At 43.3% G+C, this 14,913-nt stretch overlaps 1 long non-coding RNA gene across 2 annotated transcripts; it reads left to right on the forward strand.

Annotated features, from left to right (window-relative positions):
- Positions 1 to 111: 111 nt before the first annotated feature.
- On the forward strand, positions 112 to 14,611 carry LOC133764365 (uncharacterized). Of its 2 annotated transcripts, XR_009866444.1 has the most exons (5): positions 112 to 361; positions 821 to 888; positions 3,738 to 4,410; positions 8,654 to 8,906; positions 14,316 to 14,611. It is a non-coding gene; the product is annotated as an uncharacterized LOC133764365 (long non-coding RNA). The 2 variants fall into 2 exon arrangements; XR_009866445.1 differs by lacking the exon at positions 821 to 888.
- Positions 14,612 to 14,913: the final 302 nt, after the last annotated feature.

Below are 14,913 nucleotides of genomic sequence, written 5' to 3' on the forward strand. Positions count from 1 at the left end.
GCCCCACCGGGCACTTCCGGCGCGGCCGCCCCGCGCCCCCGTCGGCCCCCGCGCCGCGCCCCCGTCGGCCCCCGCGCCGCGCCTCCCGCTCGGCCGCCCTGCCCGGCGAGAACGCGGCGGCGGCGGCGGCTGCTGGCCTCGGCGCCGCCCCGGTTCCACTTTCCCTTTCGCTGTCAGGCGGCCGGCTTTCACTTCCTGAGTCATTTAAAGTGGCAATGGCCCTTTTCTGCTTTTCCCGCGGGGCTCGGCTCCGCTGCTCCCAGCCTCGGCATCCCCGGAAGGTGGAGGAGGACTGATGGAGCCTCTCGCTCACTCGGGAGGCGGGAATGGGGACCCCGCCTCCCCCACGCCGTCCCCGGAGGTATCGACTCGACTTCTTCAGGCTGCCTGGCTGGTGTCCTTGCGTGTGGCCAGGGGGCTCTCTGGGACCAGTTTGTCACCACCTGTCACGGTCCCCAGTTTTCTGCAAGGCGCTCTGGACCAGACAGAAACCTGACCTCCTGGGATTTCCAGAGGGCCCCAGAAGTTCTGTGTTTTGTTCTCCTGGGCTCAGGGAATGTCCCCGGCTGGCTGAGCAAATATTTTTTCTATCCAAAGAAATACTATGCTTTGTTTGCATTCCTGCCCCCCAGGGGATCAGAGTGCCAACCCTGTGGCTTCTGCAAGCCTGCCTTGGGTTGGGTGAAGTGAGGGGAGAGGGAGAGTTCTGGGTTGCAGTCATTTTCCTTTATATAATACTCAGATTAGATTCCTAAAGAAAAGAAGGGTTTGTTTATGAACGAGTACTAAAGTGCCAAGAAACGGCTACGTCTTTTTGTAGCTTTTCGAAAGCTGGTTATGGAAGATCCGCTGCTCCAGGACCTCCGATGCTTGGTGCTAGACTCATAGGTCAGTGGATCAGGTTTGTGACCATGGTGGACAAGTTAATTCACATTCTGTCTTCCACTTTTTGAAAAAAATACATATATTGGAAGTAATGGTGCTACCTACCTCATGGGGTGCTTTTGTGAATTTAATGTAAAAATGCCTGCACTGTATTCACTAAGACAATTATTTTTGGCACAAATTATATTTAGTGTTCACAGTGACCTTTTCAAGGCAGTTTTGAAGTATGTTTTATTTATTTTTTTAAATTTATTTGACAGGTAGGGTTATAGACAGAGAGAGAGAGAGACAGAGACAAAGGTCTTCCTTCCGTTGGTTCACTCCCCAAGTGGCCGCCACAGCTGGCGCTATGCCGATCCGAAGCCAGGAGCCAGGTGCTTCCTCCTGGTCTCCCATGCGGGTGCAGGGCCCAAGCACTTGGGCCATCCTCCACTGCCTTCCCGGGCCACAGCAGAGAGCTGGATTGGAAGAGAAGCAGCTGGGACTAGAACCTGGCACTGCAGGTGGAGGATTAACCAAGTGAGCCACTGCACCGGCCCCAAAGTATGTTTTAAACCTATATTTTTGGCTAATGGTGGTAGTGTATGCAACCCCTATCTCTACCCCATATCTATGTGTCTCCATCCATAGAAGAGAGGGAAAAGGACATTTGGATCCAGTCAGTGGAGAGGCTCAGGTGTGATTAAGACTAGGTGATAGGGGCCTGCTCTGTCTCTTCCAGTCCAGCTCTCTGCTGTGGCCCAGGAGGGCAGTGGAGGATGGCCCAAGTCCTTGGGCTCTGCACCCACATGGGAGACCAGGAGAAATACCTGGCTCCTAGCTTCGGATCGGCGCAGCTCCAGCCAACTCATTGAGGACAGAGGTCTTGCATAGGGAGTTACTGCACAGTGACTCCTGTTTTTAACAACACTCTTATGTGTGATGTCAGTGCTCACTTGATGCTCTTGACATGAGCTGCCAAGGCTAGGGAAGCCTTTTGAGTCCACAGACTCTGTCAGTATTTAGACAAGGCCATAAGCAAAGTGGAAGTTCTCTTCTCCCATTAGAGAAAAGTACATCCTTCTTTGATGGCACTTCCTTCCATTGGGATCTCACAGAGATCCTTCATGTAGAATGTTTTGCCACAGTGTCCTGGCTTTCTATGCCTGAAATGCTTTCATGGGCTTTTCAGCCAGACCAGGAAGTCTTAAGGGCTGATTCTGAGGTCAGAGTGTTACTTAAAGCAATTGTCATTCTATAAGTCTGCTGTATGGACTGCTTCCCATGTTGGAACATTCTCTCCTTTTTAATTCTGTCTATTATAATTATCCAACACTTGATCCTATGTATATGTTCACTTTAATGCTTATGATGGCATTTTTATCACCCAGCTTAAGGGGATTTAGGGTCGCATGACAAGTTTTTAAACTGTACCCTTAGAAGTTAGTCCTTAAGAATGTATGCAGAACTATATAGCTTTACAATTGCAAACTTCCTCCTGCCTCTCTTATTCTCACTGTTATTTCTTACTGAGATCCATCCTCAATTGGCTTTATACACATATGATTAACTGTTAAATAATGATTTCAACAAATAGTATGAAGAGAAAAAAATGAAGGAAAAAAAAAAAAAACAACCCTGTTCCTTGACAGTCAATACAAGGGCAGCTCAGGTCTTCCCTTCTCAAAGTGTCAATTTCACTTCTGCAGATTTCATTTTAGATGCTCTATTTGTTCTTGCAGATCATGAAGAATAGGTGATATTTGTTTCTTTGGGACTGGCTTATTTCACTAAATGATTTTTTCCAGATTCATCCATTTTGTTGCAAATGACTGGATTTCATTTTTTTTACTGTTTAGTATTCCATAGTGTACATGTCCCATAATTTTTATCCAGTCTTCGGTTGATGGGCATTTAGGTTGGTTCCATGTCTTAACTATTATTAATTGAGCTGCAATAAACATGGGGGTGCAGATAACTCTTTATTTGCTGGTTTCATTTCCCTTGGGTAAATACCCAGGAGTGGGATGGCTGGGTCAAATGGTAGTTCTGTATTCAGATTTCTGAGGTATCTCCATAGTGTCCTCCATAGTGGCTTTACCAGTATACAATCTCACCAACAGTGGATTAGGGTACCTTTTCCCCCACATCCTTGCTATCATTTGTTGATTTCTGTATGAAAGCCATTCTAACTGGGGTGAGGTAAAACCTCATTGTGGTTTTGACTTGTATTTCCTTGATGGTTAATGATCCTGAGCATTTTTTCATGTGTCAGTTGGCCATTTGGATTTCCTCTTTTGAGAAATGTCTGTTTAAGTCCTTTGCCCATTTCTTAACTGGGTTGTTTATTTTGCTATTGTTGAATTTATTGATCTGTTTATATATTCTGGTTATTAACCCTTTATCAGTTGCATAGTTTGCAAATAATTTATCCCATTCTGTCAGTTGTGTCTTTCCTGAATATTTCTTTTGCAGTCATGTCATATGCAAATAGGGATGGTTTGACTTCCTCTTTACCAATTTGTGTCCCTTTGATTTCTTTTTCTTGCCTAATGGCTCTGGCTAATACTTCCAGGACTATATTGAATAGCAATGATGAGAGTGGGCATCCTTGTCTGCTTCTGGATATCACTGAGAATGCTTCCAACTTTTTCCCATTCAATAGGATGCTGGCCATGGGTTTGTCATAAATTGCCTTGATTGTGTTTAGGGATGTTCCTTATATACCCAATTTGCTTAGAGTTTTCATCATGAAAGGGTGTTGCATTTTATCAAATGTTTTCTCCGCATCTATTGAGATAATCATATGTTTTTTGTTCCATTTCTGGCATTTATTCAATCTCACCATCTTTTTTTTTTTTTTTTTTTTACAGGCAGAGTGGACAGTGAGAGTGGTTCACCCTCCAATGGCCACCGTGGCCAGCGCACCGCACTGATCTGAAGGCAGGAGCCAGGCGCTTTTCCTGGTCCCCCATGGGGTGCAGGGCCCAAGCACTTGGGCCATCCTCCACTGCACTCCCTGGCCACAGCAGAGAGCTGGCCTGGAAGAGGGGCAACTGGGACAGAATCTGGTGCCCCTACCGGGACTAGAACCTGGTGTGCCGGTGCTGCAAGGCGGAGGAATAGCCCATTGAGCCGTGGCGCTGGCCCAATCTCACTATCTTTACAATCTAATATTAAGTGTTGTATTCTTTTGGGGATGTCATGATGTCTTCCTGTTTCTTGTTTCTTGAATTGGTACATTTGTTATTTGGCATTTGTGGAGATATTTGTTGGCTGCTTCTTTGTTTTTTTTGCTGCGGTGGCTTTTATCTTCGGACCATGTCTAGCTGTTTACTTCTTATGCTCGTTATCCACAGAACAATTCTATAGAATGTTGATAAAAAATCAAGTTTTTCTATCCAATTCAACATACATTCCTGTTTTCTTTCAGGTCATTCCTCTGAACTTTTTTTCTATGTCTGCATTCAAAAGAGGGATTGATGCATAATTCTGAAAAAGGACATTCAATACGTGTCAACTTGAACATCAACATTATTATACCTAGTGCGTAGTGTTCTTTGTTACATCTACCCCTCTCACCAACTTAAACAACCTAGCTTTTAGAAACATATTATCACATAGAAAAGCTTTTTAAAATATTTTAGTTGACACAGAAAAATCATACACAGTTATGGGTTATGAAGGTGTTTCCATACATGTATACATTGTGTAATGTTCAAATCAAGATAAACATACCCATTTCCTCAGACATTTATCATTTCTTTCTGCTGAAAACATTTAAAATCCCTTCTTGCAGTTTTTGTGGTATAAAGAAAATGTTTTTGTTACCTATAATCACCCTGCTTTGTAATAAAACACCGGAATTTATTTTTTCGTAACTATAACTTAGTACCCATGATCATCAGAAAATCTTTTTTTCAGTAAAAATAATTTTTTAATATCTTAAAGGGACATATTTGCATCCAGGATCTTTGGTGGAGTGACAGGTAGTCTTTTTGCTGTCATTCTTATGTTATAGTCTCTCTCTTTTTTTTTTTTTTGACAGAGTGGACAGTGAGAGAGAGAGAGAGAGAAAGGTCTTCCTTTACCGTTGGTTCACCCTCCAATGGCCGCCACGGCCAGCACGCTGCGGCTGGCGCACCACGCTGATCCGATGGCAGGAGCCAGGTGCTTCTCCTGGTCTCCCATGGGGTGCAGGGCCCAAGCACTTGGGCTGTCTTCCTCTGCACTCCTGGGCCACAGCAGAGAGCTGGCCTGGAAGAGGGGCAACTGGGACAGAATCTGGTGCCCCGACCAGGACTAGAACCTGGTGTGCCGGTGCCGCAAGGCAGAGGATTAGCCTATTGAGCTGTGGCGCCGGCTTATAGTCTCTTCTTAATTTTACTTAATGGTTAAAGTACTTGGGTCCCTGCCATCCACGTATGAGACCTTGATGGTGTTCTAGGTTCTTGACTTCAGTCTGGTCCAGCCCCTGCTACTCCAGCCATTTGGGGAGTGAACCAACAGATAGAAGATCTGTCTCTCTCTTTCTCCTTCTCTGTATCTCTCACTCTGCCTTTCAAATAAATAGAATAAGTTTTTAAGAAAAAAAAAAAAGAAATCACCATAGTAAAATTGGGATTAGCTGCCTATTGCTCCATGACAGATCAGCCCAAGACTTTGAGTCTTCTTGGCACTGATCATCACACTTGGCATTGTCTTTTCATTTTGGGTAACAACAACTGTAAGGCATCTCCAAGATGCTGAGCAGGCAGCAGACATGGAGAACAGGGCAACTTAGAGCTGTGACAGTTTTGTGAGTGAGTGTGTGAGTGTGTGTGTGTGTGTGAGAGAGAAATGAAGTATTTCTAAATAAACAGGTATCTGCTATTATGTGGCTGGTAGCTCTTAAGTCTTTAAACATTTGAATTATTTACAAGTGAGGAAACCTAGGTTCAGAAATGTAATGAAATTTGTCGAGGTTTCTCCAACCAGAAGGCAGTGGAGTTGGGACTCAAGGAGATCTCTTTGGCCCCATCTTACCATATTCACCTGTTGCAAATTGCCTAATTGCTTGCCAGTACCTTTCCCTGTCTTTTCCTTTCCTTTTCTTTCCAGCTGTGAAATCAATTTCTATCCCCTTCACCTGTTCCAAATTGAAGAACTAGGGTTTAGTAAGATTCATAGCATAGTATATTTAATTTCAGAAAAGTTGAAAAGAGAATAAGGTGGCATGTCAAAGTCCACTGCTTTACGGAAGGTCTGTGTGCCCCTTGGATGGTCCCATTCTTAAGCAATTAGACTGTCACTTCAGTCTAATTCATTTTCCCCAACATGCACCTGAGACCACCTAAACCTCATCTTACGCTGTTATTATACTAGCTTACATCTTATCCTATTATGTCAGTACAGTGAAATATGATATCTCCTAGCCCATCCCAGCCCTGCCAACAAACAAAAAATAAAGTCTTAAAGACCAGGCCTGACTCTGAAGCTTGTTGGAGGGGGATGCAGAAAGATTCCTTAGGCCAACTCCATTCTGAACATGTTCATTGCAGTCAATGGCACTCTCTTCTTTTAAAATATTTCTAACTTTAATTATCTTTCTTTTTTGAAAATATTTATTTATTTATTTGAAAGAGTTACAGGGAAGCAGAGAGAGAGAGAGAGAGAGGCCTTCCATCCCCAGGGTCACTCCCTAGATGCCCGCAATGGCCGGAGCTGCACCTATACGAAGTCAGGAGCCAGGAGCTTCTTTTGGGTCTTCCATGTAGGTGCAGGCCATAGCAAAGAGCTGGATAGGAAGTGAAACAGCTGAGTCTCAAACCAGCAACCATATGGGATGCCAGCACTCCAGGCAGTGACTTTACCTGCTATGTCATAGCACTGGCCCCGAGTGGCACTCTTATAGTACTCTAAACACCCCAACTCCTTAAAAAATAAAGATAACTCCAGATAAATGCTGATCAAGGTATTTTCATTACACTCATTTAGCATGCTACTGCTAAACAGTGCTAAATAGTTCCTGTAAATTATAATAGTAATAAAAGACCTTACTTAACTATATTTCCACTGTTATTTGTTCCAGTTTTCCTCAGACACTTTCTACAAAATCTCTGTTAATGCATGCCTCTATTTTACCAGTGTGGGGACTTAAAGCCAAGAGAATTATTTAAAAGAATATGCAGTCAACTGTGAGTTAATCTCTGACTTCCTCACTGGTCCTCAGGCCAGCTCTCTAACCCCTGGGTGATGCTAATTCTTCCAGGCAAAATGCTGTTTTTGAAACTCCTCTCCTTGGAACTCCTTTCTTAGGGGTGGTCTTGGCTTTTATCTGAGTGGGCTGCAGAGAATGAAGGCAGACACTTAATCATCTGTGAGATCAGCACTCTTTGGGAGTGAGAAAAATCCCTAAATTTGCCTCCCATTACTCCAGTTGGAAAAACAGTCACCTCTGGCCTGGAACTAATTAAAGACTTTGTATTTCTGTGGTTAGTGCACTGCCCTTGTAAATCAGGGATTATGAGGGAAAACCTCCCTGAGGCTTGCTCTCTCCATTTATTTATTTATTTAGGAACTCTGGTGCAAAGAGCCTAGTTAATCATACTACTCAAATCATAACGTGTCTGAAGTCCATGCAAGGCATCTTTTGCATGTAATTTAATTTTGTTTTCTTTATCTCCAAACTTCATTCCCATTCTCCCAAATTCTTCACACAGAAATTCTCTCTAATGTGTTTAATAAATATCTGTGTGTGTGTGTGTTTAGGAGGCGTTCTATTGTTTTGCTTATGCATGTGTTAAACTTTACATAGGAGCTGGCATTTGGTGCCAGTGTTAAGACAAGCTTGGGACACCCACATTCCATATTGGAGTGCCTGGGTTCAAATCCCAGCTCTGCTTAGGATTCCAGTTTCCTGATAAAGCATGCCCTAGGAGGCAGCAGGTGATAACTCAAGTAATTGGGTTCCTGCCACACACCTGGGAGGCTCAGACTGAATTCTGGGCTTCTGGCTTCAGCTTGCCCAAGCCCCAGCCCCAGCCCCAACTATTGTGATATTTGGGGAGTGAACCAGCACATGAGAGATCCCTGTCTCTCCCCACCCTACCACAAGCATCTCTGTCTTTCTGCCTTTTAACAAATAAACAAATAATGGATTAAGCCATGGTCTATGACATCAGAATCCCATATGAGTGCTGATTCAAGTCTTGACTGTTCATTTCCCATCCAGCTCCTTGCTAATGTACCTGAGAAAGCAGCAGAAGATGGGCCTGTACTATCACTCATGTAGGAGACCTGGAAGAAGTTCCAGGCTCTTGGTTTTGGCCTGGCCCAGCACTGGCCATTGTAACCATTTCAGGAATGGTGAACCAATGAATGAAAGATCTCTCTCCCCCCACACACACACTCTCCTTCTCTCTCCCTCTCTCTCCCTCTTTCCCCCTCTTTCCCTGTAACTGACTTTCAAATAAATAAACCTTAAAAGAAAGAACACTTTATATTTCTTTTAATTTTTATCAAAGTGCTGTGATTATTTTGTATATCTACCCCTGGCAACATTTGATATTATCTAACTTTCTAATCGTTGTCCATCTAATGGATATTTAGTGACAGCTCATTGAAGTATTATATTTGAGGGTCTAAGTTTACTAATAAAGATGAATAACTCTTCATACTTATATAAATAGCTTTTGCCTATTTTTAAGTGAGTTCTCATCCATTTTATTTATGGCTGAATTTTGTATCTTAGATATTAACCCTGGTCAGTTTTATTTGTTTTTAATTTTTGCTTAATTATTGATTTCAGAAGCAGAGAGATGGCAAAAGAGACAGAGAAATAGAGAGGGAGATCCCCTCTGCTGGGTTCACTCTCTTCACTCTCCAAATGCCTGACTGTCAGGGTTGGGCCAAGTCAAAGCCAGGAACCTGGAACCCAGTCCGGGTCTCCCATGTTGGTGGCGGGACCTAACTACTTGAATCATCGCCTGCTGCTCCCAGGGTCTGCATTAGCAGGAAGGTGGAATCAGGAGCAGAGCCAAGACTGGAACCCAAGCACTCTGGTATGGGATGTGAGTGTTTCAATCAGTTGCCTAAACGCATTCCCACCCCCCAGTCAGTTTTGGATTTTGCAAATATCTTCTCCCAGCAGGTCAGTTATCCATGGAAATCATTTATAGTGATGTCCTTTTAAAACAGAATCTTAAGTTTCAATGTAGTCAAACCTGTTCTGTCTAAAAGGTCCTTCTCCACTCCAAGATTATCAGAATATATTCCCAAATCTTTTATCTTTATGGTTTTACTTTTCACAACACATCCATTTAGAAGTCACCTTTATATATGGCTTGAGTTAAGGGTCCAACCTAATTTTTCTCTGCAGAGAGATAATTTTCTCAACTGCTTGATTTAATTTATAATTACTGAGTGAAGAAATTTGTTGTATGGGAGGTACTATGATGATGTAATTAAGAGTAGAGTGTAACAGGCAGGTACCAGGTAAATAATTTCCCTCAAGTACCTAAAAGTGGTACCTTTTGAAAATAATTTTAAGATTATATTGCCATGGTAGTTACTTGGACTATCGTGACCAAACATTAGAGCAATGGAATATCAGGAAAGACAGATAAACTGGCACAGGCATTGATATGGTCAAAACAAGGAAGCACAATCCTGGAAACTCTTGGTGCAGCATCTTCTGATGCAATGGGATGAGGGGTCAGAGCAGGGAGTTTCCTGTGGGCCATTCCCTCATTCATTCATTCCTTCATTCACTCAGTTACTGAGTGTTGATTGCTGTCCATGGGCCAAGCACTGATCTAGGTTCTGAGGATGTGACTGCAAAACAAGGCCACACCTGCTGCCATTGTAATCATACTTCTAGCAGGAGTTGACATTCTTTCATTTCTGCTTGGCCCTCTATGATATTCCGGTATATATTTTTTTGGTTTTCATCTGTGGTTCCTAAGTTAGAACTCTTATAGCCCTTTCCAAAATGAAGTAGAGCAATAAAGTATTTGGCCTTGGCTCCCAAAGCAGCGTCCAAACAACTTCAGAGTAACAAAGGTGAAGGAAAGTCTTCCGTTATATTGTTGGAGCACTTCAGGCCTCAGAATTAGGTCTCCGAAGCAAAATCTCTCTTGGACCTTCTCTTGTCCTCTTTCACCTGCTCCTTTATTCTCCCCAAGGCAGGCCAGGGAAGCTACAATTTCTATTTCCCAAGGTGGGTCATAGACTCTAAAAATATACTATCATCTTCCCCTGTCATCCTGTCTTAGAAGCGGCCACAAAGAAATTCTCTGACTTAACCTTGTCTGATAGTAGATCCCAAGACTCCTGTTTCAGAAGGCGTCCTGCCCTATACCCAGGAGGAAGCGATGCTGTACAGAGAGAGCAGGAAGAGTCTGAGCAGGCAGGCTTTGCTGGATTCCCCCAGCCCACTAGCATTTGAGCATACCCATTTTGTCCAGTCAGATTTCTGCAGGATTGCCCAGGCTTTATGCATCTGTGTAATAAAGTCTCCATAATAACCTGAAAGGACAGGGTTTGGAGAGCTTCTGTACCCAAACACCTGGAGGCTCCTACACAGGGTGCACCTGGAGAAAGGAACGAAGCCTGTGCCCCTTCCCACATGCCTTGCCCCATGAGCTCTTCCTTTGTTGGCTCTGTAACATCCTTTGTAATTAATTGGTCAACAGCAGGCAGTTGGTCAGAAGCACAACTTGTGAAGCAACTTGGGGGTTGCAATTGTCACCTGAAAGGGGGAATGTCTTTGGGACTGAGCCCTTAAGCTGGGGGACCTGACACTATCTCTAGGTAGATAGTGTCAGAACTGAATTAAATTAGGGGACACCTAGCTGGTGTCTGTTACAAAATTGCTTGTTGTGTGTGCGCAGATAAATCCACACACATCTGGTGTCAGAAAGGATCTGTCTTGTGAGTGTATAGTAGGAAAAACAGGTTTTCTTCTAAATTCTCCATAATTATTCCAAAATGCAAACTCAGTTAACATACGCTCATCTTCTGAACACTCATTAGTTGATTTCCAAACTGACTATGAACTGGCACAGAGTATTCAAGGCTCTCTGATTTGACCACTTGCCTACCTTGCCAACCTCACCTCCTACTGCTCCCTGCACCCTGGTGTCCCATGGCCCAAAACATTGACTGTGCTGAATATCAAGTGACTCTAATTAAGATGACTCCTTAATTGTCTCTTGACAGGACCTTCCCAAACATGGCTATTCTGAATGTATAAATGTTTGCAGATACAGTAGAAAGCTGTCAATATCTCCCTGTAATTTTAATACCTTAATCTAAATATTTTAAATATATGAAACATTAATTCAGAATTTTTAAAATAAATGCTATTTATATTTTAGTTGAAAGGCAGAGACACAGAAACAGACACACACACACACACACAGAGAGAGAGAGAGAGAGAGAGAGAGAGAGAGAGATCGTCCATTGATTCACTCCCCAAACGCCTGTAACAGCTCAGGTGGGGCCAGGCAGAAGCCAGGATTCTAGAACTCAATCTAAATATCCCATATGCCTGACAACTACTTGAACTCAACTACTTGAACCATTATCTGCTGCCTCCCAGACTGCCTATTAGCAGGAAACTGGGTCTGAAGTGGAGGGGTTAGGATACAAACGAAGTATTCTGACATGGGACATGGGGATCCCAAGCGGTGCATTAACTGCTGTACCAAAATCCTGCCTCAGAAATACTCTTTTTGTCTCTCAAATTCATGAAATAAGTTCATTGCAACTCTCTGTTGGCAGCTCCAAGTGCAGTGTCTGTCTTCATCATCCCCAGAGCCACTCTTTGGGTGACAGAATGCAGTTTTTTGAGCATTATATCTTCACTGTTTCCTACACTACTTGTAATTTAGAACACTTTGAAACTGCAAATTATGTAGCCACTGGAATTTTTGTCATAATCCACACATACCTTTATATAACAATAGGAAATGTTGAAGTAGGCATTTGGTGGAGCAATTGAGATGCAAGTTGGAACTCCTGCATCCCGTATCACACTGCCTGGGTTTGAGTCCTGGGTCTGTTTCCAGTTTCAGCCTCCTTCAAAAGTGTTCCCTGGGAAGCAGCAGGTGTTGGCTTCAATACTTAGGTTCCTGCCACACACATGGGAGACTTGGATTGAATTTCAGGTTCCTGGCTTCAGCCTGGCTCAGCTGCAATTTGGGGGCAGTAGAAGAGCTCTGCCTATCTCTGTCTCTCTGCCTTTCAAATGAAAAAAGGAAATAATAATAATTCTTAATAATGGGATTTTTTTTAAAAAAAGAGTCATTTATTTATTTGAAAGAGTTAGAGAGACATACAGATCTTCAATCCATGGGTTCACTCCCTAAATGGCTGCAATGGCTATAGCTGGGCCCATCTGAAGGCAGGAGCCAGGAGCTTCTTCTGGGTCTCCCACATGGGTGCAGGGGCCCAAGGACTAGGGCCACCCACTACTTTCTCTGGCATATTAGCAGGGAGCTGGATGGGAAGTGTAGCATCAGGGACTTGAACTGGCACTCATATGGGATTCTAGTGCCACAGGCAGTAGCTTTACATGCTCCACCACAGTGCTGGCCCCAACAATAGGACATTTTTTAAGTCCCATATATTTGGAGCCAGCATTGTGGTTTAGCAGGTTAAGCAACTACCTATTACTCTGGCATCTCATATGAGCCCCAGTTCCTGTCCAGGCTATTCAACTTATGATCTAGCTGCCTGATAATGTACCTGGGAAAGCTTCAGAAGATAGTACAATTATTTGGACCCCTGTCACCCATGTGGGAGACCCATATGAAGCTCCTGGCTCCTGAATTCAGCTTGGCCCACGCTTGGCCATTGCAGCTATTTGGAGTGAGGGGTACTGGGTGGAGGTTGTGAACAAGTGGATATAAGATCTCTCTCTGTCACTCTGCAACTTGGCCTTTTAAATGAATACATAGTTTTTATTTAAAAAAAAAAAGTACCATATATTTGTGTGTATGTATATGTATGTATCTACATGATATAGCCATGTTCCATGTTGTTGTTTTACAAGTAGTCTTTAAAAAGTAGGTTTAAAATGACATGTACCAATAATGGTTGTGAGGCTACGCTCTGGGCAAAGAATAATACTAAATCTTGAAATCTCTCTCTCTCCTTCTCACCCTCAACTGATTTCATCTTCTTCCTCAAATGGTAATTTGGTTTATTTAAAATAATCAGGAGAATGGGCATTGTGTCACAGTGGTTAGTCTGTGCTGCCTGCCACACTTGCATCCCATATCAGAATGCCTGGGTTCAAGTCCCAGCTATATGCCAGTCCCGTTTCCTGATCTTGCACACCCTGGGAGGTAGCAAATGATAGCTCAAGTACTTGGGTCTTTGCTACCCATGTGAGAGACCTGGATGGAGTCCTGGCTCTTGGTTTTAGCCTGACTCAGTCCTAGGTGCTGGGGGACCTGGAGAGTGGAGAGTAAATTAGTGGATGGAAGATTTTCTCTCTCTCTTTGCTATAAATAAATAAATAAAACTTTAATATAATCAGGAGATCAACTCACAGAATGGGAAGCTTTGGAAGAAATCAAATATAAGATGACACTTTTCTGAAAAGTAATTTTGGGGAGGAATGTTACATGGCATCTGGATGTTAGGAGCAATTGATTACTGTGGTTCCCTAGACTATGCCAAGCACTGCCATTCTCCATGCCTCCGCACTTTCTTGTCTCATCTCCTCCCCCAGTTTTGGCCTTCCACTGTGTCCAGCAGTGCCTCTGTTATTGTGTTTGCTGCATCCGTGGCTCTCCTACTGTGCAGTGAACTCCTTGAGGGCAGGGGCTATGTCTGCTGACTCTGGTGTCCTCAGTACCTACCATAGCATCCAAGACCTACTTCTGTTGCTTGAAAACTGAAGTAGGGAGCTGAGAGTGAGACATGATTGAAGGATCACCAATTTATTGTCCAAACGGGGGATACCCTGAGAGTGAAATGAAACACTCCTGACAGGCCACGACACGAGGCATGGATCAGCACTGGCTCGGGTAACTGGTGTGCGTACAGTCATCCTAAGAAGGGAACCAGAGGAGGCAGCTGTGGATTCGTAGTGCCCCAATAATCCTCCTTCATCCATGCAGCATGTCCCATGGGTCCATCTTCCCTTCCTGCTCATCTCTTCTTTCCTGTTCCTCTTCCTTTTCTCTCTCTCTTTTCCCAACAAGACTGTATAAACCTGCCAAACTACAACCCTACAGTTGTCATCTTTTAGTTCATAGGTAACTTCAGGATGAGAAGAGTTCAAGAATCCTAATGTGGAGTGTACAGTTTGTGGGCGTAGGGTGGGAAGTGTCTTGAATGTACATTTTATGATGGATTAAACAACTCAAGACATTTTTATTTCTCTCCCTAGAAAGTCAATACTCAATAAGGAAAAATTGTTAGAATGATCTCAACGTACTTATTCTGTCTTTACCCAGAAATCCATATCCACCCTGAGGCACATTTAAGATATGATGAGAGTTGGGCTGAATGGAGTCACCATATCATGCAAGAAAGCAAGTGCGAGTCAATGGGAGCTGTGTATCAGGATGCTTAAAGAGTAAGCATTTCAGAACCCGACAGACCTGGATGTGAATCCTGACCCCGCCATGTGTTTCCTTGGGGAAAACTCTGAATGCATTATTTAATTTCTTTAACTCAGTTATTTTTTTTTTTCTGTACAATATGGGGGAGGGGTCATGTCACTTGCTCCATAGGTTCATTGTAAAAGTTAAATGAGATAGTGCATTTAGCACTATGCCAAACATGTAATAAACACTCATTCAGTACAAACTGTTAGCTTATATGCATGTCAGAGAAACTTCCAAGTGTACCAGTTTCGCCTGGATGAAAATAGCCATGCCAGGTTATCAGAGCAGTGAACTGAGCATTCAGAAATCTCAGTTCTTGCTGTGCTTCCATCACTCATAAACTTTGTGACTCTGAGAAAGTCTTGTGCCTTCATTGGCGTTTCAGTCTGTGAAATGAGTGAGCTGCAGTAGTTGATTCTGGCTTCAACTATCTATTGCTATGCCA

This window comes from Lepus europaeus, chromosome 7 (genome assembly GCF_033115175.1).
Source record: "Lepus europaeus isolate LE1 chromosome 7, mLepTim1.pri, whole genome shotgun sequence".
Classification (NCBI taxonomy): domain Eukaryota; kingdom Metazoa; phylum Chordata; class Mammalia; order Lagomorpha; family Leporidae; genus Lepus; species Lepus europaeus.